Source organism: Manis pentadactyla, chromosome 3, assembly GCF_030020395.1.
Source record: "Manis pentadactyla isolate mManPen7 chromosome 3, mManPen7.hap1, whole genome shotgun sequence".
In the NCBI taxonomy this organism is placed as follows: Eukaryota; Metazoa; Chordata; class Mammalia; order Pholidota; family Manidae; genus Manis; species Manis pentadactyla.
In genome coordinates this window covers 139,931,328-139,955,845 of record NC_080021.1, presented here as the reverse complement: position 1 = coordinate 139,955,845, position 24,518 = coordinate 139,931,328, and the positions used below count along the sequence as shown (strand labels likewise).

General features: G+C 40.4%; 1 long non-coding RNA gene across 3 annotated transcripts in view; it reads left to right on the top strand.

The window, feature by feature from the left end:
- Window positions 1–17,510, top strand: part of LOC130683180 (uncharacterized) — a 47,310-nt gene extending 29,800 nt beyond the window's left edge. For all 3 annotated transcript variants that reach the window (XR_008996797.1, XR_008996798.1, XR_008996796.1), the window contains one exon: window positions 17,176–17,510. This is a non-coding gene — a long non-coding RNA (uncharacterized LOC130683180). The remainder of the gene's footprint in view (window positions 1–17,175) is intronic.
- The last annotated feature ends 7,008 nt before the right edge of the window (window positions 17,511–24,518 follow it).

The window sequence follows — 24,518 nt, the reverse complement described above, 5'->3', positions numbered from 1 at the left end:
TGCATGTGGCAGGTGAGGGGTGGTGCTTGTGGCAGTAGTGAAGGGGGATGATGGAGATGGGGGTGCTGGGGAAGAAGTTTCAAAACTTAATGTGTGAGTTGCCATCTCAGAGGCCGCTTTAAATATCAGTGGAAAAAAAGTAATCTCTGAGCTACCCCAAAACACATACATTACCTAATTTGACCCCCAGAATAACCCTTCAAGGTGGCATCACTGTAGCCGTTTCACAGATGAGGAAATAGGTTCAGCGAGGTGAAGTAAGGGAGGTGGGGCATCGGGCGGACTTCTTGCCTGAGGCACTTTCCAAACTGTAGGGCCCAAGTAGAGAGTGGCCCTCCGGAGAGCAGGACACCAAGATAGAAGGTCAAAGTTGCTAAGTCAGGCTGCTGGAACTTCCGGGTTTGGGTACCAGAAAGAAGGCAGCTGGAGAGAAATAGCCCCAGAAATCTGAGGGTTTCCTTTAGGTTCCTGGCCAAATCTTTAGCTGAATATGCACTGAATGAGACTCCGCAAAGTCAGCTGAGACCAGTTCTAGGGTACTGAGAGGTGAGTGATAACTTTAGAAGCTGGGGCATATTAGAGAGATGTTGGAGTTCTGATCCAGTCAAAGTAGAGCTGGTCACTTACATGAGACCCCAAAAATGCTCACCACAGGAGGAAGGACTATGTTCTAGGAAAATGGAATATGCCATGGGATTGAGAGCGAAGATGCCAGAGACCTGCCTTAACAAAGCCACAACCCAAGACTCAACAGGATCAAGCTGACATATCAGTAATTTATCTGCTTGTCAGAAGGAAGTGTCACTTCTTAGAGGAATAGAACCAAATTCAGTCTCTACAACATATCGTTGGAAATGTTCAGCCTATAATAAATGCAAGATATGCAAAGGAAAAATATGTAGATCTTCTTATGATCCGAAACCCCAAACTTTCTTTCGGTTGGCTCTTTTTCCTTGGGAGTGTTTTGGTTTGATTTAAATGATTAATAGAACATGGAATGTCTGGGCTTTAGCAGTAGGACTGGATTTCTTTAAAAAAAATTAAGATATAATTGACATATAAGATATTAGTTTCAGGTGTACAGCAAAATGATTCAATCTCTGTATACATTGGGGACTGATCACCACAGTAAGTCTCGTTAACATCTGTCACCTTCCATACTTACAAAATTTTTCTTTTCTTGTGATGAGACCTTTTAAGATTTATTCTCTTAGCAGCTTTCAGATATGCAAATACAGGATTATTAGCTACAGCCCCCATGTTATACATTACATCCCCATGACTTACTTATTTTGTAACTGGAAATTGGTATCTTTTGACCCTTTTGACCCATTTCTCTCCCCTCCCAGGATTTGATTTCTGATCTAGAATCACAAGTTGTTTGTTTCTGAATTCCTTTTAGTATCTTGGCTCCTGTCTGTCCTGTCTGTTCATGGAAAAAAGAACTTGTACAGATTGATGTGCCTCCCTAACTAGACCTCAGCATTCTGTGATTCAGTTGAGGGATGACATTTTGAAACATATCTGAGATTCCTCTCTTTCTTCTTTAAAAATATTAATTCTCATTTTTTTTTCCCAGTAAGAAATTTTGGCGGATTGGGATGGAGTAGTGGAGGCAATACATGACAGGGAATTTTTATGTATTTGGGAGAATAGCCTAGATTTCACTGAATATCTGTATGATGGATAATAAAATAGGAAGGACTGTAAAATCTGAGCAACTATTATAAGATCTTCAGAAGAAATATCTTCTGGCTTTTTAATTGTATGACAAGAAGTTATAAGCATTTTCCCTAGACAGCTTCATGTTGTGTTGCATACCTGACGAGTTCAATTGTTGCCCATAAAAACTTATTCTTAAACCTTTCTATTGTGTAAGAAACCTGAAGAAGTACAAGGAAAATGTTTTTTCAGTTTCTGTCTTTAGATACAGTTAGTTGATCAGTTAGCATTTTTCGTAAAAACGGTTGTTAATATAGTTTTTCCTTTCCCTAAAATTAAAATTGCTCTCTAATCAGGAAGGAAGCAGTGGTTTCTGCTGGAGACCTTTTCATTCTGGTTGCTGTGGGACTTGGGGAGATTTACTGTTCCCGAAATAAGCACATTTATTCCATGAGGGAATAAAATCAATGTTATTAATTATTTTAAGACAGAAAACATCTTGAATCATGAAACCTTTAATTCATGGGTCTTAATCTTTCTCCTGGTTTCTAATGGCTGATAACTCATCCTGCAGAATTATGCCTCTGTGCCTTTGGAATGCTCTGCAATTAATTAATAATTTATGCTGGGTGAAGTGATATGTAGAACAGCGACGGGCATTCATTCCATGTTGGGATGGCTTTGGCTGTTTAAATGGTGAGGGAGGGTTTCCTGGTGGAGAGGCTCTGGGGAGAGTGTGGCCCCAAGGCTGAAGGGCGAAGGCTCACGGGGGGGGGACATGTGGGGGCCACGTCTCACAGCTGCCGGTTTGACCAGGTCTCTTACACATCAGTCAGATGATAATTTGCAGACCCTGACCATCCTTCTCTGGGTTGTGTGGACTTCAACAGGTTTCATAATTCGAATCTTTGAGAAAAGGTCTCTGTTTGGATATGGGAACATTAGTATGCATTTGGGAAATAGATTTGCAACCCATGAGCAGGACTAATGAGCTTTTCTGTTCTTCTGATTCTTGGACCACTTCCATTTTAGTTCAGTAGATGAGGAATTTTTTAATGAGTTATGTGATATTTACTGAAGGTTGTGATTTTGGCAACTGCTAAATAGAAGAAAAAAAAAATTCCTCCTCCCTTACCCATCTTATTATTTGGACAGTGTTCTCAAATTGTTTGCCAGGACAAGTGACACAACTGCCTTCTTGAGACAGGCTCCTGACACACTGGCCCAGATTTCCATGGCCACCAGCCAGCTTTGTGGTTAGTCTCCTCCACAGAAGCAGCAGCCTCTCAGATGGAAGAGCATTGTTCTAGAAAGGAGTGTGTAAAGATGTGGGTCAGCCAGAAGGTCACTCAGCCTAAATTCCTTAAATGGAGGGTGGTACTTTTTAGATACCAAAGTGGTTTCATTGCTTTATCAAAAATTGTAATGCTCATTAAAAATTCTATGTAATACAACAAATAACAAAAAAGATAATAAAAACCAAACCCCAAACACTCCATACCCCCGAAATCCCACCATCTATGAGCAGAGGTAACCAAACTTTGTGCAAAATGTCTAGATAGTATTAACTATCTGTGTTTGGAAGCCCAAGGTCCTTTGTCACCACAGCTGACATTTGCAGTTGTAGCTGGAAAGCAGCCATTACGTGATATGTAAATGAAAAGGTGTGACTGTGTTTCAATAAAACTTTATTTACGGCCAGATTTGACTGCAGGCTGTAGTTTGCTAACCCCTGAGCTCATTTATATTAGGGGCACATCACTTCCCAAATCTTTTTTTTTTTTTACCTTCTTGCATGTGTCTTTGGGAATGAATATATCCATGGAGGAAAAAAGACAGAGCTAGGTTTATAAAAATGAAAGCTGTATTTAAAAATATATTAAGTTCAATTTTACTTGAATTTAACAGAAGAAATGAACAGAAATGAGACTGTAGGAACTACTGAACTTCAGACTCATGTTTCTTTACCACAGTGGCAACAGTTCCTAAATAGTTCCTCTGTAATTCAGGGGAGAAAAGATGATGAAAATGTGGGTCCTTTTGCTTTTGAAAGGCCAGTTTTCAATTTTGGATGGAGCAGTTGACTTCCTTCTCTGACAGATGAAGAAAAGCATGCTTCCACTTCTACTGCCTCCTGAATTCTCATTACTCATTTGATTGTTTTTAAATTGTAGAAGCTGATGATTTACATTCTGTTATGTAACCATGATTACCTTTGGGTCCTTTGGTCTTAGATATTTAAATAGATGGGTTAATGCCTACTACCCATTTTTTTCTTTTATTAATCAAGGTTTTTCCCTTTCTGTTTTTTTTTTAAATTTTGATTCTTCTCTTACTGAGTTAGATATATTGCCTAGTAATTTTTTCAAGAAGGACTTAAAGAAATTTTATTCCCCAATTTGTCTTTTAGCTTTATGCTTGTAGGACAAATTGTCAAGGCACAATATTCCTGGGTCACACTTTCATATCGAGTGTTATGCAGCTTCCTCATTCATCCATTGACTGCTTGTATTTTGTGGTAAAGAATCTCACTTTCTCCTTCTCCCAGTAACGTGCAGGTGCTACATTTCTTCTTTCCTGTTGGGGAATGTTCATCTTGTTTTCCTGCTGGAGGGAGTGCCTGGCTGTGTCTGTCACACTTGGGGGAATCTCTGCCTGAGTGTCTTGTAGTCATTGCTCCTTTGCCTTCTGGTGTTGGATATTGTTTTTAAGAAACCTGAGCACCACTTTCTTTGCATCCCTTAGGAGTATCTCCCCTCACCTATGCCTGAAGGAATCATTCTTCATTGTTGAAATTAATCACTTCTTGAGAACGTGTCACAGGATCAAACATTTACATTAGTTTTGTGCCTTTCCTGCTTCAGGGTGAGTTCTTCCTCTATGTCATGGAAATTTTCTTCTATTTTGTTTTTTCTATCTTTTCCATTCCATTTATTGAGCTCTTCTCAACTGTAAGGCCATGCATTACTATCTTTGTTCCTGGATAGCCTGTCAATACGATTCTAGTATTTTCTATTCTGGTTTAAAACCAGAGGACAAATCTTTGATCCAGACTGAGTCTGATATCTTTATCCAGAAGTTTCCTTATAGCCTCTGTAGGGGTTTCCTAAGCATCTTTAGAGAGTAAGCCCTGCTTTTTAATTACACTAATTTCCTTATTACAAGCCAAACTCTCTCCTGCTCTAATTGGGGTTCAAGTTCTGTGCATCTTTTTGGGGATGTTTAACCCACAATAAATCATTTTGGATTTGGCTTCTCCTGTTTCCACTCAATATTTCGTTGTTTGGCTATATGTAGTCTTTATATTTTAAAACTAATACAAGGCATCTGTAGGGTATAAATAGATTATATTATATTAAAGGGAAAATAAAGTGAGAGTATTGGCTTTCAAAAATTTTTATTTAATAATGAGTCATCAGGCATGTGATTGAGAGTCCTGTGTGCCCAGTGGACTTGCCAACTGGGCGGTCTGGTGATCAGGCCCCCACCTGGACCTTTCCACTGTGGGAACCTCAGGATCTGGGGTTGATATTGCTGAAGGGTCTGGTATAAGGGGGCTGGAAGCATATGGTACATGAATATTTAATATGTAGTGTATCAGAAAAGGATGTAGCATGTCCACTGAGGCTCTGGGGAATCTGGCTCAGCATCTCTGCCCAACAACCCTCTAGTGTCCCGCCAGGGGGAAGATGGTCGTACCTGGCAGAACTGGATGGAGGAAGGGTCCAGGCTCCAAGTGCTCCGTGTTCAGACTGACCCCAGCTCCCTGGTTTCAGGCCTCGGAGCTGGGCGTTGGATCCAGGTTCTCCTGGGCATGCATTTCTGAGGCATTTATTTCTGCTGCTCTTTGGCATCTTCCTCTCTAGGCACTTGGTCTTCATCCTTTTCAACTGCATTAACTCCTCACGTGCTACTTTCCATTTCCCAAAAATTTGCCCACATTGCTAGTGCTGTCCTCTGATATTATAATTAAAAAAAAATACTTTCTTAAATTTCTCACATCTCAGTGGCATTTGAGAAGAGTGAAGGGATATATACATTTATTCAGGCCACCATGTTGAACTAGGCCACTGTTTTAATGCTCCCTCCCAGCCCCGCCCTCCTCTTACTTAGAATGTCTTGGAGCCTCATCTATATTTCATCACATCGTAACCATCCCTTGTAGTCCAGTGGAAATCTTTGCCTTCCCCCTCTTATTTACAGAAACTCTGATTAAGCACCAGCTGTGTGCTAGCTCAGGTTCTGCGCATTGAGGCACTGAGGTCACACAGATGAAAAGACACATAGCTCCTATTCTTGCTTCTGATGTACTGTTTAATGGGGAGATTGTTCAGTGAGTAGGCATTTCTTAGACAGTTGGATAGTGGACTTGATTGAGGGAAGTGCATGAAACACAGGGAGAGTGCCTAAGTCAGCCTGGAGGCTTCCGGAAGGAGGGGGCATTTAGGTGAACCCTAGGAAGGTGTTTCAGTTGGAGGGAGTAGCAGGAGTTAATAGGACAGCAAGAGAAAAAAAATGAATACTGGGTTATTTGACTGGTTGAATGTTACAGAATGTGAAAGTTATTTCCTTCCTTTGTACTCCCACTGTCATTTTAAAATTTATTACTTTACCATTTGTATGTGTGAAACCCAAATGTTGCCAAGTCCTCTGGTCTCTGTTTCTTTAATATTCAAGCCCAATCCTCCAAACACAGTTTCTAAGATTTACATATCCGGGAGGAAAAAGGGCCGTGTTTGTCTTGCTGACCCCAAGGATTGACCCCTTCCCTTTATTTTTTTGTCCCCTAGTACTCTACAGAGGACTGTTGTGCATTACAGGCTTCTATTGAAGGCTGAAGGAAAATAAGAATACAGCTCAGTCTACAAGCCCCCAAAAGTCTTTTCTTCTTCCTGGGGCCTCTGACTGCTGCAATGTTGCTGGGGGTCACTCTCCCTTTTATGTCACTTCTCTCCATTTCTTTTCTTCTTTGAGTTCCAAGAGCCTCCTAAATTCCTTCCTTTTGAGCTTCTAGGGGAAGCACTCTAATCTCCACTAATTTATTAGGTAGCCCATTTCAGCTGTCCTCGTTGAAATTAATTGTTTCTGCCAGTGGGTTTCTATAGGATTGTCTTCCCTAATTAAGCAAATTTCACCTACCATCTTTTGGTTCTGAACTTGCCAGGGTTCTCCACCAGATAGAAGCCCCTGAGGTTGGGGACCTTGACTCGTTCATGTTTATATAATAAAGTATAATGTTTCACTCACAGTAATTATTCAAATAAATCATGCCAATTGCATCGCCAGATACTCAGGGCTTTGCAAACATGAGATGGCATTTAATCCCTGCATGGTTTCTTTAGTCTCATGCAGTCCAGTTCAATTCTTCAGCTGTTCCGAATTCTTCCAGGCAGAGACAAATGATGGAGGTAAATGCAACACGAGACCTGAGACTTAGCACGCTGCAGGTCAGCCGAGGTGCAGTCCTGGGCTTTTTTTTCCCTGTAGTACCCACAATAGGCTCCTCTCTTACCCATCAGGGTGGCATCAGCACTGGCCAAGAAACACCACCTGTCAAGTGCCTGCAGAAATCTATGGCCTCAAGTGGGATGGCCTCAGAGTTCTGGGTACTTGTGAGGCCTGGGGAAGGGGTGGCTGATAACCTGTGTGGAAAGTCCTTTCCTCAGGGGACTGAAAGGTTATAGGACCTTCACCCATGCCTGGTTTCTCTGTGATATTTTGTTCTTACCAATTACCTGAGGAACTTTATAAACTGTCACTTCACTATTCATCAGTGACACCAGGACAGTTTGGCCAGTTCTATAAAGTATCCCTTTGTCAACTGGGATTAGCCAGGGCTTCTTCTCAAGGACACTAATGACAGTTTTTGGTTGTAACTGTGGTGGGTTGGAGTGGTCTCGTTGGTCATATTGATGAGTTTTCAAAGCAATAACTGCCCATCTGAAGGACATGGTAATAATAATTATTTATAGACAATCTTCTGTTAGAAATAAGCCAAATTTTATGTTGTCTTTTCTCTTCCAATTAGCAGCCTTAAGCATTGTGAAGAAAAGGGCTTTCTTAGAAAAATAACCAATAAATGCTTGACTCTCAAGCAGTAGGAGATACATGGGTTATTTTCTGAGTAGGCGTTTAGATTTCATAGAATCTGTAATTCTTTCCTCCTTCAAAGGCAAGGAAAATAGGACGTCTGCTTGCCCAGCCACGTGTTATGTGGTTGGAGAGGTCACTGGTGCCTGGTCATTCTCGTGGGAAGTAGCCGCCCATGCCTGACCTGGTCCCAGGCTAACATCTAGCAGAAGGCCCTCAGGAATACTGAGTTAGTTCTGCTGCAAATGCAGGAGTGTGGGGAGAGCTCCAGAGTCAGGTCTGTCCCATGCTGCCTTGAACTGTGCCTGGTTTCCCACTGTTCTTTGGGCTGAGGAAGCTGGTTTGGATTCCCCAGATGTGTTCAGCTTTGGAGGGAGAAAACAGGTTTCTGGCTGAATTGCCACCCTTTCTAACTGAGTAACACAAATCTTGTCAATGTTGGTTTCCAATCAAGTGATGGGACAATTTGTTCCAATTGAAAGAGTTGGCCACACAAATATTCAATGAAACTTGTGAAAGATGGAAAGGACCATTGAGTTGGGAATCTACAGTGGCAGAGAGAGACTGGGCTTAACTCTAAATACAGCATGGGCAAGTGGGAACCAGAGCCAAGGAGTAGGGTAGAGGTCAGAGCATGAAAAATGACTAAGAGGAAACATTAGGAGTAGAGGGAATTCTGTCTAAACTGACCTAACAGGGTTCTTGCTGAAGGCTGGCCAGGATGATCAGACATCACCTGGGGGATGGTGGCTGGTGAGGTATTCTGGTCAAATTGTCCTTGCTAAAACTAGATTTCACATGGAAGTGCACAGATAGGTCTAGGGGAACTTTCAGGAGACTGACTAAAGTTTGGTCAAGCAAAGAATTTGTGTCTGAAGCTATCTTCAGAATTATAACAATCTCTACAATTTAGAGTTCCCCTTCCATGAAATATCAGTATATAAATTTTACTGTGGAATAGCTGAGATTTCACTTCCAAGGTGGGTGTCTTTTGTTTTCAGATAATTAGCAGTAGTAGGAATTGTGAAGGTAGGGAGGAATATATATATATATATATATATATATCAGTCGGGGCTTTGCAGAAAAATAGAACCAATTCTCTCTCTCTCAGCTTTATTTTAAGGAATAGGCTCACACCATTGTGGGGTGGGGTCTGGTAAATTCAAAATCTGAAGTTTGCTGTCCAGTCCAATAGACTGGAAACTCAGGCAGGAGCTGATGGCTGCAGTTTTTAGGCAGAAATTTTTTCTTCTCTGGGAGACCTCAGTTTTTGCTCTTAAAAGCTTCAACTGACTGGATGAGGCCCACCCACGTAATCGTAGGTTATCTCGTTCACTTAGACCAACTGACTGTAGGTGTTAGCCACGTCTGCAGCATACTTGCACAGCAACACCTTGATTAGTGTTTGGATGAATAATGAGGTACGATAGCCCAGCCAAGCTGACACATAAAAGTAACTATTACAGTAAGTAAAGCTGGAGTTTTTGCAGTGAGGCCAAAGGAAACTGAGGGAAAAGAAAGCTGTATTTCTGAGGTAGAGATTGGTGTTGTATGGTGAGGAGGCAGGAGGAGACAGTAGTGTGTGTCTTCAGATCCATCATTCTGGGACTGGGGAGGAATGAAGAGCAACTTCCTCACCTGGAATGCATGAGTCGATTCAGGTCTTCTAAGACGTTTTTATCTGAAGCATCTCTACATCTCTGGGACCAAGTCAGGTAGTCACTTGAGCTGGGTTTGGGTGGGTGGGTGGGGGTGGTGGCCACAGATCTTAGTTGTAAAATCTGAATGGTAGAAAGACATTTGGTTGGAAAACTAAAGATAGGTAAAGCTGCCTCTTAGCCTATAGTTTATCTGTAAAGATGAAATGAATTCACCAGCCTCCCTTTGAAACTTGAGGGAAGGAGATCTAAATAAATATCCATGGAGCCAAAAGATAAGGAATATTGTGTAGAAGCCATTACTACTAATTTAAAATGTGTAAAAACTGACATACTGTTGTGTCTTGCCAATGGGTTTCAGCCCTGGACAAGTCCATGTGGATTCACTGAGACTGAGGAGTGACAATGGAATGCTCTTGGGGTCAAAGGGTTTATAGCCCACTTTATTTCCACAGAACAGGTCAATCACTAGAAGCCCATCCACTCAGAGCGAGTCTGCAGGTAGCAGGCCGGTCTCTGCCTCTGGGCCTCTCTGCCTCCACAACCGTCTCAGTCTCTGTCCTCGGTGCTGCTGTCACTCCAGCCTCTGCTCTCCTGTGGCCTTGCAGCCCAGCAGCTGTGCAGCAGTCATGCCACCATGTTGCCCAGAGCACTGGGAGGAGCTCTTTATGCAGAGTCAATAGCAATATACTGCCCACATGTGTGTAGTGAGCTAGCTGACCAGGGCCTGGTGAGAATCCTGTCCATAGGAACCTTTGCTATATCCACATGTAGTATGCTGGTTTTATCTTTGTGTATTAGTATATATAAAACTATTTATGAAAGCTTCACTCAGAACTTTATTCCATCCACTGTGTTTTTTTAATAATGTTACTGTTCTATAGCTGGGAATTCTCCTACCCAGAAGATTCTCTGGGAGCCCAACCATCTAGATTTGGGAGGGATTCTGCAACTTGTTCCTACATATAAAGGCAGAGGCATTGAATTCATCATTGTGTATATGATAGAATATGTCTGATGGGATGCTGGAAAAGATTTATGCTTCAATTATTAATAAGTTAGCACTCAATACAATTTACAAAACTCTTTCCCCGTCAATAAAAGACAACCATTTACCTCTTCTAAACTAAGCACATCAGCTTCGGTAGTTTAAGTAGATTGGCTCAGTAGTTGCATATGTTGATCCTTCTAGCGTCCTGTGTTGTGGCTTCCCACCCCAACTGCTGAAACATTTGTGGCTTTTTTTGTCTAATATGAAGGAGAGAAGTAAAATGTTTTCTTTGTTCATCTTCTTCTGTAATACTTTCTGAAAATGGCCTTTCAGTCTGAAAACGTCACATACCTGGTTGTAGACAGTCACCAAGACTTGAGTTTTTGTAGTTGTAATGGGCATCAAATACCCATAAAATCTGTAAGCTGCCTTACAAAACTGCCTTGATTTCTGTTTGTGCACAGACCTTACTGTTTCAGGTGCATATGTGCTTTTTGTAAACTTTTATTCTGGTTAAAAATTTAAAAAGGAGCTACTTGTAATGTCTTTAACATTAACTTAAGTTGTAGCAGACCTATAAAACAATCATTGAGATGCTATTAACAGTATATGAATAATTAAACAACTACCAGGAGAAAAGCTTAGAAAGAGTAACTTGGTCTTGGCAGCTCTGCCTTTTCAGAGGAACCTGGCAGTGGGGGATGGAGGTGGGGAGAAGGTTGTGCCTGAGGGGTGGCTTGGCTGTACTCTGACTATGTCCTGGGCAGTTCAGGGTTATTTGGGAACCAGGAGACCTGTACCACCATGTGTTTTTCTTATTAGGAGTAAAGGTTGTGGGACATTTTCTTGGTTGTAAATGGCCACAGAGTGAAATGCAATAATATTGCTAGGAAATCACCTCAGGCTACTTTGTTTACATGAGATATTTATGAGGGTGAAGTTTTATGAAGCTGTTTTATTGGTAAAAGTCAAAGGCACTAATATTAAAATTCTACCAGGGCCATGTGGGGTGGAACAGCTCAGGGTTTTTGGAGTAAGTACCCTTCTGGATTTGAATCTCGGTTCTGCTATTTAGAAGTGTTGCAACCTTGGGCAAATTACTTAAGTTCCCTGATTTCCTGCCTTCATAAAAGGAATGAATAGTAGTACCTATTGTGAAGAGTTTCTGAGAGAATTACTGGAGATAACAACATCTATACAGGACAGAGCACATCTTTGGTAACATGTCTGGTGCTTAATGATGTTGGTTCCTTTTCTTCTTCTTTCAGATCATTAGTGACCTAATATGATGTCCATGATATTTATTTGGTATTACCATCAAGGAACCATCTATTTTAATAGCTGTAAAATGGAGCTGATGCTTGAGATTACAGTGAGTTAAAGTCCTGCATTGGTGATACAAAGTTCTAGAGGGCTACGTTGATCAAGAAGAGATTCTTAGAATTCTACCAAAACAAAAAAATATATTTTTAAAAAAGTATATAAACACACTACAGACATCACAGAAATACTAAGAATTATTAGAGAATACTATGAAAAAGTATATACTAACTGGATAACCTAGAAGAAATGGACAACTTTCTAGAAAAATATAACCTTCCAAGACTGACCAAGGAAGAAACAGAAAATCTAAACGGACCAATTACCAACAATGAAATTGAATTGGTAATCAAAAAACTACCAAAGAACAAAACCCCCAGATCAGAAGGATTCACTGCTAAATCTTATCAGACATTTAGAGAAGACATAACACCATTCTCCTTAAAGTTTTCCAAAAAAGAGAAGAGGAGGGAATACTTCCAAACTCATTCTATGAAGCAAGCATCACTCTAATATGAAAACCAGGCAAAGTTACCACAAAAAAAGAAAACTACAGACCAATATCCCTGATGAACATAGATGCAAAAATATTCAACAAAATATTAACAAACCGAATTCGAAAATACATCAAGAGGATCATACATCATGATCAAGTGGGATTCTTCCCAGGGATGCAAGGATGGTACAACATTCAAAAATCCATCAACATCATCCACTATATGGATAAAAAGGACAAAAATCACATGATCATCTCCATAGATGCTGAAAAAGCATTTGACAAAATTCAACACCCATTCATGATAAAAGCTCTCAACAAAATGGGTACAGAGGGCAAGTACCACAACATAATAAAGGCCATATATGAGGAACCCACATCAAACATCATACTTAACAGTGAAAAGCTGAAAGCTTTTCCTCTAAGATCAGGAACAAGACAAGGATGCCCACTCTCCCAGCTTTTATTCAACATGATACTGGAGGTCCTAGCTATGGCAATCAGACAACACAAAGAAATAAAAGGCATCCAGATTGGTAAGGAAGAAGTCAAACTGTCACTGTTTGCAGATGACATGATATTGTACCTAAAAACCCTAAAGAATCCACTCTAAAACTATTAGAACTATTATCTGAATTCAGCAAAGTTGCAGGATACAAAATTAATACACAGAAATCTGTTGTATTCCTATACACTAATGATGAACTAGCAGAAAGAGAAATCAGGAAAATAATTCCATTCACAATTGCATCAAAAAGAATAAAATACCTAGGAATAAACCTACCAAGGAAGTGAAAGACCTGTACCCTGAAAACTACAAGACACTCTTAAGAGAAATTAAAGAGGACACTAATATATGGAAATTCATCCCATGCTCTTGGGTAGAAAGAATCAATATTGTCAAAGTGGCAATCCTGCCTAAAGCAATCTATAGATTCAATGCAATCCCTATCAAAATACCAACAGCATTCTTCAATGAACTGGACCAAATAGTTCTAAAATTTATATGCAGCCACAAAAGACTCTGAATAGCCAAAGCAATCCTGAGAAGGAAGAATAAAGCAGGGGGCATTATGCTTTCCAACTTCAAGCTCTACTAGAAAGCCACAGTAATCAAGACAATTTGGTACTGGCACAAGAACAGACCCATAGACCAGTGGAACAGAATAGAGAGTCCAGATATTAACCCAAGCATATATGGTCAATTAATATACGATAAAGGAGCCATGGATATACAATGGGGAAATGACAGTCTATTCAACAGCTGATGTTGGCAAAACTGGATAGCTACATGTAAGAGAATGAAACTAGATTAACTCCATAAACAAAAGTAAACTCGAGATGGATCAAAGACCTGAATATAAGTGATGAAACCATTAAACTCTTAGAAGAAAACATAGGCACAACTCTCTTGAATATAAACAGGAACAACTTTTTTATGAGCATATCTCCTCGGGCAAGGGAAACAAAAGCAGAAATGAACAAGTGGGACTACATCAAGCTAAAAAGCTTCTGTACAGCAAAGGACACCATCAGTAGAATGAAAAGGTATCCTATAGTATTGGGAGAATATATTCATAAATGACATATCCAACAAGGGGTTGACATCCAAAATATAAAGAGCTTATGCACCTCAACAAACAAAAAACAAATAATCCGATTAAAAAATGGGCAGAGGAGCTGAACAGACACTTCTCCAAAGAAGAAATTCACATGGCCAACAGGTAAATGAAAAGATGCTTCACATCTCTAATAATCATAGAAATGCAAATTAAAACCACAATGAGATATCACCTCACACCAGTTAGGATGGCCAACATCCAAAAGACAAACAAAACAGATGCTGGTGAGGATGTGGAGAAGGCTCTTACTCTGCTGGTGGGAATGTAAATTAGTGTAACCATTGTGGAAAGCAGTATGGAGGTTCCTCAAAAGACTCAAAATAGAAATACCATTTGACCCAGGAATTTCACTCCTAGGAATTTACCCCTAAGGATGCGGGAACCCAGTTTCAAAAAGACATATGCACCCCTGTGTTTATTGCAGCACTATTTACAGTAGCCAAGAAATGGAAGCAACCTAAGTGTCCATTAGTAGATGAATAGATAAAGATGTGGTACATATATACAATGGAATATTATTCATCCATAAGAAGAAAACAAATCCTACAATTTGCAACAATATGGATGGTGCTAGATGGTATTATGCTCAGTGAAATAAGCCAGGCAGAGAAAGACAAGTACCAAATGATTTTCACTCATCTGTGGAGTGTAACAACAAAGCAGAAACTGAAGGAACAAAACAGCAGCAGACTCACAGAACCCAAGAATGGCTTAACATTTACTAAAGGGAAAGGGACTGGGGAAGGTGGGTGGGAAGGGAGGGATAAGGGGTTTAAGGGCATTAGGTTTAGCACACATAATGTTGGGGGTGGGCATGGGGAAGGCAGTATAGCACAGAGAAGACAAGTAGTGACTCTATAGCCTCTTACTACACTGATGGACAGTGACTGTAACAGGGTATGTGGTGGGGACTTGATAATGGGGGGAATCTAGTATCCAGTGTTGCTCATGTGATTGTATATTAATACCATAAAAAATAATAATAATAAAAAAAGAAAGCATACCCCCGAAGACCACCTCATGACCCCCCCAAATATTCCCATTTCATCTCCTCCCAAATAATCATGATCCTGACTTCTCACGCCATTAGTTAATTTTGCTTGCTTTTGAACCTTATATAAACTGAAACAGTTTATTTTGTGACTCGCTTTCACTTCACATGTCTTGTACAATTCACACATGTTGGTGCCTCTGGTGGTGTTTGATTCATATTTCTGTATTGTATTCCATTATATGAATGGATCAGCATTATTTATCTTTCTGCTGTTGATGGATATTTTGGTGGTTTCTAGTTTTGTCTATTATGTTTAAAATTTTGTGCTTTAATGAACATATTAGTATATTTCTTTTGGTGAGCCTTTCACCAAAGGTGTATACCTTTCTGTTGGGAATATGCAGTAAAGTTGGAAATACCTTGATGTGCAAGTACTTACTTAGTAGGTAGGCAGAGACTCAATTTTAGCAGAGATTGTTAGATAGATTTTGGAAGTGGTTGCGGCATGCAATGTACCATACTTACCCCTAAAAGTGATGTATGAGAGTTCCAGTTGTACTATATATGTGTCACCCTAGGTATAATCAGTTTTTTAAATTTTAGTTACCCTGATGGATGGGGAAAGGTATCTTACTGTGAATTTGATTTGGGGTTTCCTGATGCCTAATGAACATGAACAAACACCTTTTAACTTGTCTATTGGCCATTTGGATTTTCTCTCTTTCTCTTTCTTCCTCTCTCCCTGAACCCCCACCCCCCTCCTTCCTTCATTCATTGGCCACCCATATTTAAGGTTTTGTGCTACTGCTCAGCTCTGTATATTAGCCTGAACTTTGGCTATTCATTAAGATTGAAAAGAACTGGTTTGGAGAGAGCAGCCTGGCATTAGGCAGAAAGCAGGGGCCTGAGAGTTGGCATATCAGGATTCTACTCTTAGATGCTCTCCTCGTCCTTGCGAAGCTGGTCATAATGTCTTGGGTCTCATCTATTTGCTTTTTTAGTTGGTAAAATTAAAGACATTTAAAAATGATTTATAAGGGCATGTTTATCTCCAGCATTCTGTGATTGCACATATTTTAGCAGAACATCTACCATATCCTCACTGCCTTTTGAACATTCCTTCCTAAAGTGATCTGGAATAGTGATTGTAAAAAATGGGCCCATGGATTGTTTGGTTGTGGGTATAGCTTGTCCCCTAATTTTACTGGTAAGGGGGTATAGGAGCTGGCAGTACTAAGGAAGTTAAGGCTTTTAGGAAAATGGAGAAATCTCTCCATCACATGAACTGAGGCCATAAAGGCTGAAGTAAAAACTGGAGATCCCTAAAGATGGTCAGAGTTGAAATCTTTCTTGAGAACCATGATTGTGTTTATTCAAGATGCACTAAAGTTTGGAAGTGTCCTGCCTCACTCCACCCTCTGCTGTATCCTACCTCTGTAAATTCAGAGGGCTGGAGATTCTCAAAAGAATGTGCCACTAGGGGTTGCCAGTTAAACAGCAGAAGACTGAGGGGTCAGTGATGGGTTATGGGGTCACTGGGTGGCTCACAGGCTCTCCTGTACTCAAGGCCCACTCGTTATGCTCCTTCCATCAAGGAAGTCACCAGGGCACTTAGACTGGATTCAGTCACTGTCTGACAGAACAGAATCTACTCAGATGAATTTTTAAAATATGCATAAGCTTTGTGGTTTTTTATTTTGTTACTTACAAGTATTTTACTTTACATCAAATTATCAGACCATAAAAAAATGTTAACAGGATCATTAATTTTGAAGATACATATAAACATACTGTACATCTACAGTGATTAATTTAACCAGTTCCCTGTGTTGACATTTAAATTATTTAGTTTTCCTGTATAGAAACTATAAACATCCTTTCAGTTAATTTTGTATGTATGAGTCTAATTTTTAAAAACCTTTTATTATGGAAAATTTCAAACATATGCGGAAGTGCAAGGAGTTGTGTAATAAATCCACATGAATCTATTAATTAGTTTAAGAATTATCAACACATGACCAATCTCATCTTATCTTTACCTTCCATTTTCCCCTCCCCATTTTTTGAAGCAAATCCCATATATCACATTATTTTCTCCTTAGATAACTTAGTGTGTCCTTCTAAAAGAGGAGTACTGTATAAAAATTGTGGCTGTCTCTCATGTTTGAACCCTGTGTGTATTTGTAGAAAAAAAATGGGGTGACTGTGTAACTGTGTTAGCTTTCTATTGCTATGTAACAATTTAGGACAGTCTTAGTGGGTTAAAACATAATGCATTTATTATTTAATAGTTTTCATGGGTCAGGAATTCAGACATGGCTGAGATGTATTTCCTCTTCCAGGGTCTCACCAGGCTGCAATCCAGATGTTGACTGGGACTATGGCCTCACCTGATGTTCAGAGTCCACTTCTAAGCTCAGCCAGTTGTTGGAGGAATTCAGTTTCTCATGGATGCTGGACTGAGGTCCCTTGGCTCCTGGAGTCCACCTAGCTCCCAGCCAGAAGGTCCTCTCCACAGTCCCTCTCACAAGATGCAGCTTCCTTTTTTGAGCCAGCAAGGAAGAGAAGTCTTTGGTGGTTTGAGGGCCCAGTCTCTAATTTTAGGACTTTCTTCTGATTAAGTCAGGCTCACCCACAATAATCTCTTTTTGACTGAATAAAATTAATGTATTTGGTGCCTTAATTACATCTGCAAACTCCCTTCAATTTTGTCATTTCTATTGGCTAGAAGCAAGACACATGTCCTACTGATACTGCAGGAGTGGAAACACATAAAGGCAGGAACAGCAATCAATAAAATAATTCCCAGAATTCTATTCCACTACTAATTTAAGGCAGGAGTTGGCATTCCTTTCTGTAAAGAATCAGATAGCATATACAGGCTTTGTGGGCCAGATGATCTTTGTCTCAACTATTCAACTACACTATTTACAAAAACGGGGTGGGCCGCATTTGGTCAGTGGAATGTAGTTTACTGATCCCTGACTTAGGATATATGACATTTGAATATCCTTCCCCTCCTTAAAAATGCACACCCATGCACTAATGCCACCATACTGTGATATTGTTTTATAACCTGCTGGGTTGGAGTGACATCTTATGGGCATTACAAACAATAGTACTGTCAAAATCTGTTCATGTATTTCTTGTAGAAGACATTGTTCATTACATCTTTCAAAAATTCCTGCCATGAAATTCTACATGTAAGGCTTTCTTTGGAACTTAGTGGCAACAGAAGTTTTGCTTCCCCTGCCTAACTGATCTTTTTTTCCTATTACAAAAATTACATAATTCACAGTATTTCCCTTTTTGGTTTGGCTTCTAGGAAGCTCAGAATATAACTTGAAACTCAATTACCACAACTATAAAGACCTGACAGATTGCATATTGTGCTTATCCACCCAGGAAGATAAGAATATTGATGTTTTATCCTTATTTTAATTTTTGGTGTCTCTCTATCTTACTATTATTTTATGGAGTGAACTTCTTTGTGGAATAACATTGAGTAAAAACATGAATTTATATTCATTGGACTCAAAGAAACTATTAAACTTGTATTAGTAACAACTCCAGATTAGAAACAGCCAAAATATCCAACAAGAGGAGAATTAATAAATTGTGGTAAATCATATGATGGCATTTCACAGCAACAGAAAAGATCAAACTACTGATACTACAATGTGGAAGACCCCCCTACGTCACACTGAGCAGAAGCCAGACACAAAAGAGTACATGCTGCACAGGTCCATTTATACCAAGTTCAAGAACAGGCAAAACAAATCAAAGTTGGAAAGTGATTGATCTGGAGCAGGGGTGATTTCCTGGGAAGGGGCAAAAGAAAACCTTATGGAGTGCTGGATATGTTCTGTATTTTGAACTCAGTATCTTGTTATTGAATGCATACACATGTAAAAAGTCACTGAGGTGTAGACTTAGGGTTAGTAGAGCTTTATTCACTTTGCCGTATATACGACTTGCCCCCCAAAAGAGAACTGCTAATAATAGAGCTTCTTGCTTATTTCTTTTCTATACTAATGCCCATGTGCCTGTTGCAAAAGAACTTTAAAGTTGATGATCTCAAAAGTCCATAACTTTTTTATTTTCTAAAGTTTATAGGTTGGCAACAATCACACACTTTTATTAGACCATTGCTTTCAAATGCATTGCTGAAAAAACAGGTAAGTCTACAAAGGTAGGTCACTATCTATGGCGTGCTGTTTGTTCACTCTGTAAAGTAGCTGAGAAGGTACAGGGGTCTGGTTCCTGGGCCTCTTGCCAAGTTCAGTGCCTGAAGTGGGCACACCTTTTCCAATTTGTGTAAATACACGGTTTCTAATTTGCACTTAATAGCATACAGGTCAAGTGGCTGGTCTACACAAGGTAATACTACCTACAGAGTAATATTAATTTTTAGAACTGAGAGTGTGTTTAGTGGTATTTAGAATAGAAGCAGGTCTCTGCTTGGGTCTTTGCTACCTAAAGAATGTTTCAGAAACTAGAATAGGAAGAATCAATATCTTTTCCTTCTCCTTACTTTTCAATGTACATTCTACTTAAGGATGTTAAGAATACAACCTCTAGTTGGCCTAGTAATGGCTTAATGGGGTAGAGCCATATAGAATTTGGAGGGGGATGATTTTTTTGCTGATCCAAGAGATCCATACTTTTAGCTGAGTACTCTTAGAAAGACTGAGCTCCTCTTGACTTTGAAAGAGGTCAGGGTGGCCACCGCTTAGAGGAAAGCATGTGAGCATAGGATGCGAGGAAGCACCTAAGCAAATCTCTCCTAGCTGAAGCACTGACATCCAGAAAAGAACGCAACAGCAAAAATAAAAAGAAGATTGAGATCTAAGAAGGCACTTAGCATTTTTAAGTGCTAAGAGATAAATTTCAGGTTACATTATCAACCAGATATATAGATACCATCAAGCCTATCTCTTTCCCAGGTATGTAAAACTAAAGCAAAACTATAATGAAATATTAATATTTGCTGGAGTGATGCTCAGGTTATACTGGCCTGTTCTCATTTGATATGAGAAAAGTGAGAATTATAGTTAGGGGTGAATATTCCTCCATCACAATTGAAGAGTCTGTCCAGAAATAATAATAGTGAAAAAAAAATCCCAACAATACATTTTGGTAAGTCCAGTTACTGCTTGCTCACATGACTCCCATTGTAGCTTAAGAAAAAAAAGTCTGATACCTATTTTGGGTACTTTAGGTATATTTGGGTAAAATTTGCATTTCAACATATACATAATTTTCTAGATGAATCACTGTTATTACTCATAAGACTCTTGTTGCAGGAAGTTGTTTTTGTAGTGCTGTTAATTCAGCCCTTTGGCACAGTGGAGAAATAAGTCTCTGCTCCAAATTCCAGCTATTAGGAACATTTCCTCCTCCAGCAGAACAATCTGAACACCCCCCTCCCCCCCACTGAGAGCGCCTTTGATTCTTGCCCCCTGAACACCCCCACGGATTCATTGATGACCTGCTGACTTAGGCTTTCCTTTGGTGGAAAGTAACGGAAACCCACTTGAAATCCACTTAAGCAGAAAAAGGGATTTACTGAGAGGATCCTAGCTATATAGACTGGATTCAGTTTCAGATTTCTGGGGAAGAGGCTTGGTTGATCAGCTGGGGACAGGGGTCCAGCCCTGAGCCCACTGTCTGTGGCTGGGTAGCACAGTCACACAGCCCTAATGTAGCCATGGGGTCCGCTCAGGGGAGGGTTAATTCTCAGCAGGGCGGAGGTAGGCAAGTGCTGGGAAGATACCCCCAAAGTTGGTCGCTCTGGCCCCTCAAGAGCTGTCCATGCCCTCAACTCACCCTCTTCCTTCATGGCAAATACAAAGCTGACCAGTGCCTCCTATTGGCCTATCCCTTCTTGAAACAACATTGGGCACAGCTCCCATTCGTGCTGGGCTCTTCAGATTTCTTCCTTGTTTCTTCATCACAGAAGCTCCAGGTTTAGTTTCATTCATGGCGAAGTTATTGGGCAGCAAGCCATGGGCTCGGAGCAAGCGGCCAGCCCCAGGCTGAAACCCCTTTTGATTTTTCGAAGCATTTGTTTTTCATTGCCCATGTGGTTATCTTTATCTCAAAAATACTTTCCTTCCCTAAATTTTAAATCTTGCAAAGAATAGTGAGATTTTGAAGTTATATCAAATTCAATCTTCCTTGTGGGCCTGGAATTGAAAAAAATGGTTTAAACAGAAGGGGAAGTGGTGACATGGCTCTTGAAAACAGATTGATTACATTTAGATCATCTGGCTCAGTGCTCTTGGGGATTTCGAGGGCACATTTTTTCATTTCTAAGCTTGAAATACAAGGACATTGACAGGGACTCTTTTTTTTTAATTCATAATTTTCAGTTATTTTGTTGAACTCATGAAAGAACTCCTAGGACAAGAGTTGCTTTGACACAGAGTTTAGAGGCTTTCTAAGCTCTTCATTTCTACTTTTAGGTTTAAAATGGAATTTAGATTTCTATGGCACAGTCTCTCACTTTGCCCAGAGGAGCTCCCTGGCTAATGTTCATCAGACTCATCTGGCACGGGTTCCTTCAGCCCACTTATTTAATGCTCATAGGAAGGCATAGTATTGGATGCATATGAGTCGGGAGCCCCTGGACATAAAAGGCTTGTGTGGGAGTTGAATATGTAAACATGTAGTTGCCGTACATTGTGAGAGGAACTACATGGTGGTCCTCTGAGGCTGTGACAGTAACACAGGAGGGTCCTCTTGCCACGAGGGTGGTCATGAAAAGCCTCACAGAGGATATGACACCATCTTCTGTCTTGTCCATCTCAACACATCCAGTCGCCAGCAGTGGTTCCAGCCTCTCCTCTCTTCATCTCCTGTTGGGCTCTAACCCTGAAAACTGTCCTCTGTGGCTCAGTATGAAGAGCTCCTGGTGCCCCGATGGTCCCAGGGGGCAGTCTGAGGGGGAGGGATCTGCTGCCCTTGGTTCTGGTTGGGGAAGTCCAAGTGCTAGACTGTAAGTTTCCCCAGCATCGTAGAACTTAAGTCTATAGACAGGGTGAGGCACAGTGATCAGCCCGATTCACTCTTACACAGCTGAGCAGACAGATGGAAACAATACAAATACAGCAAAAATATCTCCACTAGACTGAAAACATGGTGTGTCGTAGCTGTGGTGAAGCCTTCATATGATGTCTTTTTTGTCTAATCCCACCTGGCACAAAGGTCACAAGGCCAGTCAGTTACAGCCAGAAGACCTGAAACCTGAGGGCACCAGAAGCATTTTTTCTGCATTTGTAGGAAAAACTGCAGTGAAGACTAACAGCTGAATGGGCTTCTGAGCTGAGATGATCACTGTGAAGAGTCTGGCAAAACTCCCAGTCGCTGCATTTATGAGGAGAAAAGTGGAAGCTGCAAAGATAAGCTAATGTCAAAGGCAATTTATACACTGGTGCTTTGGAAGTCTCCTGGCACCTCCTACCCTTATTTGGGTCTTAGAGAGTGGAGAGTCCTGTATGTGCCTATAGCCATACCCTTTTTTATTTAAGTCCTACCAAGTAGGCCATCAGCTAAAGCAAAGCCTACCTCATCACTGACATTGGCTATGTAGGGTAGCTATGACATTGGTTATCTTATCTCCCCAGTCCCTAGCTTCACTGGCTTTGATTCTCTTTCTTTAAAATGGGAACAATAACTTTGAAGGAATAAAGGTCATACATGGGAATTCAGAGCTTGGAGCACAGTAGATGCTCCAAACCTGGTAGCTAATGTTTTTTTATCATCACACAAAAGCCAGCCCAGCACTAGTGTGGCCCACAGATTTGTGTCAGTCATTGAGTTTGGCACCAGATCCTGAGGACATGGGATTATTGAAATTGTGATCTTTTAGACTGAAAATTTGATAGAGCAATTTAACATCTGAATCTTGTTGATAACATAGTTGGTCTTGTATTTTGCTTGTATTTGTGCCTTTTTTTAAAGAAGTTTTATTTTTGTGGGAATCATTTTTATAGTATTTGTAAAATTCTGAGTTCAGAACAATTTGGAAATTTAAGAAATATATTCTTTCATACAGATTATTTGAGAAGCAGTGGCCTAACTCATTCTCCACCAGCTAAATTACTGAAACTCCAACCCCCAATGCCTCCTGTATCATTAGGGGACCTGCAGAGGCATCTCCTTGGTGCCCACACACTGTCCTCTTGGCCACCTTTCCCACCCTCCCCTCCACCATGCTGTTGTTACTCCTCCTGGCTAGGATGTGCCTGTTATTGTGCCTTGATGTGTTCTTTGTTTGCTGCAGCAGCTCCTCTTCCCTTTCTGTATCATCACCAGTGAAAAGCTCTTCCACCCTTAGGACTCTGTTACTTGCTCATTAAGCATAATTGCTTTGTCCCCTTCTTGGTACAGCTTCTAGAGGTAAAGCTTTTAATCAATTCATGGCAACTCCCCTTCAGTTTGGGAAACTTGACTGGTTTCCTAGCCCTGGACCAAAAGGAATTTGAGCCTCACATGTTATATAGAACTCAAAGCAGTCCTCCTTGCCCTCTTCCCAGCATCACCACTCTGGCTGTCCTCCTTAGGGTGTATCTTTCCTCCCCATTTAGCTCACTAATTCTTAGATTGCATAGTGGACATCTCTTTTCAACTGCTGGAAGAAGGGTCTTGTCTCTGGACTCCAGTTACCAGCCTTGGTGGGGCAGGATATCACCCCTCCTATACCCCAGCCAATCTGCTGCTCATCAACAAGCCAAGGTTGGCCCTGGTTCTCACTTGATGGCCATCTCAGCAATTCACTCACACTGTAGGAGTGAGTGATTGGAGTAAAAGATATAAGACTGGGGTCATTTTGGGGGCTTTCTAAGTATATTTTCTAAGTATGTGTTGCTCATCTCTCAGTGTGATAGACTGATTGCATTGCCGGACCCTGTTTTTTATATCTCCCTCTATTGAAACTGTAGTGGCCTTTACTCTGACTCTGGGCTTGGTGACATGACTTTAGCTAATGGAACAAACAAATGATGCAGATAGAGGCTTAAAGAAGCATTTGGGAACTTCTTTTTTCCTTTCTCAGATCCTGTTAAATTTTGGGGGTAGTTTGTTACACAGAAATTGCTGACTGATAGATATATCAGATGTTTTTATGTAAGTGAAACCAAATTTAAATGATCATTCATTAAGAGCATACAGAAGCTGAGCTATGGGAGGGACATGTGAGAAGTGGAGTGGGAAAAACCCTTCCCCTAGGGCTGTTTTTTCTCTTGAGTGTATTGGATATTGACATTATGCATGGATTGGATGCATATAAACCTCAGGGATTTTTAAAAAATATTGGAATGAGCTCCTCCCTATCTCTGGCACTTCCCCAGTCCCTGGGCATTGGGAGTCATGGACAGATTAGTATACATTTCTCTGGCAAATGATGCAGTCCATGAGATCCTGGAGCAAGATTCTACTACATTGGAAGGGCTTTTTGGATAAGAATGAGAGATCATAGTGAGTTCCATTGAATAAAGAGTGAGTTTTCTCCATTAAATTATTGAGCTTCTTCTGAAGTATTTGTGCTGGAGTGGACATCACATGCTTAGGGTTATTAAATCTGTTTTAAACCTTGTCTTTATGTGAAGGAGAACAATTTTTAAATTAAAAATAACCCCTCATTTCATTCTTTTCAGAGTGACCTAATGTTATTTCCTCATTA